General features: G+C 37.8%; 1 pseudogene; it reads left to right on the forward strand.

Moving 5' to 3' along the window:
* Positions 1–4,834: 4,834 nt before the first annotated feature.
* LOC114639127 lies at positions 4,835–4,953 on the forward strand (annotated as a pseudogene).
* Positions 4,954–4,988: the final 35 nt, after the last annotated feature.

Raw genomic sequence — 4,988 nt, forward strand, 5'->3', positions numbered from 1 at the left:
CTCTCTCTCTCTCTCTCTCTCTCTCTCTCTCTCTCTCTCTCTCTCTCGTGTGAGCATCTGGCCACCAGATGCCAGTCTCCACTCTGAATTACACTGGCAGTTTAGCCTGGGGGTAATTTAATGACCAACCCTCACTGAAGTTGTTGCTTTGGAACATCTAGGCTGAATTTGGACTGTTATGAGACATTTAAATTTAGGACAATGGAAGCCTTAAGGGGAGAGGGTAAAGGTGAGCCTAGAAACTTTCCTGGGAGCCAAGTGATCACAGACAACAAAAAGTTATCATTTTTTATTTAAAACACTGTTCTTAGAGTAAATAAATTAAAATAAGTTTATAAAATAAGACCACCTTACAAGTAATAATTTATAACAACTACCAAATTACAGTCCATTTTAAGGCTTTTAGCATTTATCAGAAACATATTTGCATGCAATTGAGCTGAAATCATCCCAACTGAAGCTTCAGAATCAATCAAGTCTGGTATTTGCCAACTATTGCAGCATGCATTGTTTTCAAGAGCATAGTAAGCTGAATAAAAGAATCCAGATCTCAAGATAATTACAGAAATCATTTTTGAGAGAATAATCATTTTAAATCAACTTTATTTCACATTATGTCTTAGTTAGGATTTCCATTGCTGTGAAGAGATACCATGACCAAGGCAACCAAGAACAGCATTTAATCGGGGCTGGCTTATAGGTTCAGAGGTTCAGTCTATTATCATCATGGCAGGAAGCATGGCAGCATCCAGGCAGACATGATGCTGGAGGAGCAAAGAATTCTACATCTTGTTCTGAAGGCAAACAGGAGAAGACTGTCTCCCACATGGCTAGGAGAAGGGTCTCAAAACCCACTCCCACAGTGACACACTTCCTACAACAAGGCTATGCCTATTCCAACAAGGCCACACCTCCTAATAGTGCCACTCCCTGGGCCAAGCATTCCTAATAATGCCACTTCCTGGGCTGCCAAGAGCCATCTAGGAAAAGCTAATTCGTAGGTGATCTTCCTGAGATGGTTCTGCTGTGGAATAAAATCTACAATGAATTTGCTTCTCTGGACAAGGCTGAGAAGAGTAAATCTAAGGAAAGATTCCTGCTATTAGTAGGCTTTTCTATTATTAAATATATCACAATCACAAAGTATTGACTCACACTTTTGAGCAGATTTCTATGGACCTGAGAATATGTACTATCTCATAATGATGCTATATAGACAAAATGATTCTATGGAATTCCTGACTTGATTCAAATAATTTTAGGAAGAAAGTTTTTAGAGATGGCCTTAGATGCTAAAAAGATGTAATAAGGTCAGAACCAAGAATAGTATGTGCCCACTCCTCAGAATAGTAAGTAAAGGCTGTATAATAAGAAATACAATGAGCTTTCATAATCACACTAAAAACAGAAATAGATTTGAGACAATTTTTTGTTCAAGGAAAAAATTTAGGTCTAAGGATAAAGTCACAAGTGTGCATTAAGATAATCCAAGGTCATGTAAAAACTGTTGCTTTGATCTTAAAATGAGCATATTATAATGAAACATTGCTTTGAACTTAATATCAACATCCTTCCATAACTCATATTCTATGAACATTTTATCTCTGAAGTAATTTTCTAAAGAACTTTATGTCTAAGAAGGTATAAAAGACCACAGAAAAGGAATAAAGTTTTCTGTTGAATGGTTCGGCTTGGGGAGCTTTGGCCCATCCATTGTCCATCCATCAGTCCATCCATCCATCCATCCATCCATCCATCCATTCATCCATCCATCCATATGAGTATGTCTGTATGTTTGTGCATAGGTATAGTATATATATGTGTGTGTGTGAGTGTGTGTGTGTGTGTGTGTGTGTGTGTGTGTGTGTGTGTAAGCATGCATGAATACGTATGGAGCTGATTGTGACAGATGGTCAGACCTGTCCAAAGTATGGGTGTATGAATGTTTGAATGTATATGTGTCTGTGAATATTTGACTGCACAAAGCATCTGAATTCTTTTCCTTTCCTTCCTTTTTGGCTCACAAAGAATTAGAGCTCAATGAAGAAGCTCCTTAATGAAACCTCTGCCTGATTCACCAAAGGAAGGAGCACTAGCAATAAATCCTTTTACTTCATCCCCTGTTGTTAAACCGTATGCGTTAATTGACAGATATTAGTTCTTACTAAAGCACAAGTAATCAAGAATTACGAAAGAGTTAAGGTTTTAGTTCATTATGAGGCAAAGAACAGTTAAGTTCTTAGCACAGAGCAGGAAGAAAGAGTTAAGTTTCCTTAGTGCTTATTTAAGCATAAAGAGTTAAATAAAGCACAGAGAGTTAAAATGCTTAATAAAGCACAGAGTTTAAGAGACAAGAAACTAGCATTTCCTTTTACACATAGAATAAGCAAGAAAGGTTTAAGAATCTTTTAGAAGTCATCAGCAGGCGTTCAGTATAGTTAGAGAGCTAGAAGGCCAGAGACCATCAGTCTTTAATGCTGTGTCCGACGTCAAACTCATTCCAGCCCAGGTAGGCTCCCAGCACTGGGCCAAGCATAGTAGAACCACTCTACATTAAAATAAAAGACAAACCTGTCACATGGATTGTTCAGAGTTGTGACAACTTCTTATCATTGTAACCCTAACAACAATCAAAATATAGAATGTTCCAGGGGCTCCATATTTTCCCTGGAGGCTCCCAGCTTCCAGCTTCTCCTCTACCCCAGTCCATTCAGTCACTGATCCATTATGTAAGACTGATCGGCCTTTCTTTTCCTAGAATTTCATGTCATTGAATCATTCCGGCACACTCTCTTTTGTATCTGTCTTCATAGTGTTTTCATTTCTCTGTGTAACACGTGGCAGTTATCTGACTTTTGTTCTGAATAGTATTAATGGCAGATTTGTCACAATTTGTTTATTCATTCACTCATTACTGAAGTTGGGCTGTTGACAGATACAATAGAGTATGTTTTGGATGGATACATTTATTTCCAGATTTTTCCATTATTAATTGGGCTGCTAATAATATCTTTAATTATCTTTTTTAAAACATATTTTTTCAATCGTTTGGGGTAATTTTATGGTTTGGATATGAAGAGTTTCTTCCTATGAGAGCACTAAGCCTACCTGAAGGCCTACAGTCATGGCCTCGTCTGAACCTAATTATCTCACAGAGATCCTACCTCTAAATTCTCTCCCATTGAGAATTAAAGCTTCAACTCAGAGTTTGATATAAAATATAATTCAGTCCATATTAGCCTCATCATAGCAAATTCTATTGCTAGTTAGTGTATGTATAAACACTCCTCTTTTGGAGTTACATAAAACTCCTTTAATTCATTTTCTATTGTGCCAAAGCAGCCCTTAATCCTTTTCCTGAAGCAACCTTTGTTGGGCCAAGAAGCTCTGAGAGACTCAATCTCTTACATTCCTTTCCACCTCAAAATGTCATCATCAGCCTGGGGACAAAGTCTCCCGTACACAGACACACACAATCCATGTCCTTCCCAGAACTCTATGTGGTGTGCATGACCTCCATCTCCTCACAAAACCTTCCAGAAAGCTACACCTCTCATCAGTGTTGGAGGCTGAATTTATGTTGATGAGTCCCAAGAGTAGAAATTACCCAAGAAGGCTTCACCACATCCATGCTACTACTATTGTAAGTTTTGATGACATTTGAAATTATACATTATTGTATACCTCGTGTTTTGGGACTACTAATTTTTCTTCCAAATGCAGTCTAGTGCTTTGGATTAAAGAATCAAGCTTACGCCAGAGAGGATGACGTAGACTTAAAGAGCCACTGTTATCAATGAAAATGTATGATGTCAAGTTTTGGCTTATTTCAACACAAATTTGGACATTTATTCTCACACAGGTTTATATAACCTTATGTCTTGGCCCCTTATGAACTTAAAGATTCACACTTCATAACTAGGAATAATTTTGTTCCTGAAGGCAAAATAAGAGTTGAGCCAAAGATCCTGTCCATCCCTAAAACTAAATCCAAGGAAAAAATTGTTTTTTTTTGGCTTTCTTCCCATTTCTGTCTTCATTCTGGCAGCAGGCTGCCATCAGAGCACAGGCATCTCATTTTCTCATCTATCTCTTGCCTTGTCAGTATTCATAACCCACTAACATCCTGTCCCAAACATCATATCTGGTAGCACTTAGAAATTGTTTGAAAAACATATAAAAACATTCTCTCATTCCTAAACTCTGCTTTCTTAGTTTGACCACGTTTTTTGCAGCATAACCTTCCAAACACTCTCCTTTTGGAGGAATACATGTAATAATTAAATTCTAGATATTATGTGAGGCATCATAGATATCAGAAAGTTATAAGAAAGCTTAAAACATGACCCTAGTGTGTTGGAAAACACATGCTTTGAACAACAACAACAACAAAAAAAAACACACACATGGAGAGCTATGACATGAAGCAGGAAGTGGTAAGTACCCTCTGCACGAGATAAATGACCGAAGCCTGAAAGAATGGAGTGTCCTTGTAAACAATTGCTTATTCTGCCAAGAGTTATGCAAGCAAGAGTTAGTATCAAAGTAAGAAGTAAAGTTAGGCTTTTATTAATAGGTGAGATGGTGCCCATTAATATCACCTTTGGGCTGTGGAAGAAAGCTGCTCTGGAGACAGAGTTGAAGCAAAAAAACCTGTGCTTTGACTTAGAAGTAAGCATTGTTTATCTCTATTGCTCATTCCAAAATGTGTAAAGATGCCAAGTCCAGTTCCTTAATAAACTAGGAACAGTAGAGATAGAAAACAGAATGATAGAATGGTGGGGTCCTCCTCTGTGAAGGTGGTTTTCTTGCACCTATAAGAAAATAGAAAGTTGTCTAAGGCTATACCACCCTGAACGCACCTGATCTCGTCTGATCTTGGAAGCTATGCAGAGTCGGGCCTGGTTAGTACTTGGATGAGAGACTGCCTGGGAATACCAGGTTCTGTAAGCTTTAAAAAAAGAAAGAAAGAAAGAAAGAAAGAAAGA

This window comes from Grammomys surdaster, unplaced genomic scaffold, assembly GCF_004785775.1.
Source record: "Grammomys surdaster isolate TR1022 unplaced genomic scaffold, NIH_TR_1.0 125679, whole genome shotgun sequence".
NCBI lineage: Eukaryota > Metazoa > Chordata > Mammalia > Rodentia > Muridae > Grammomys > Grammomys surdaster.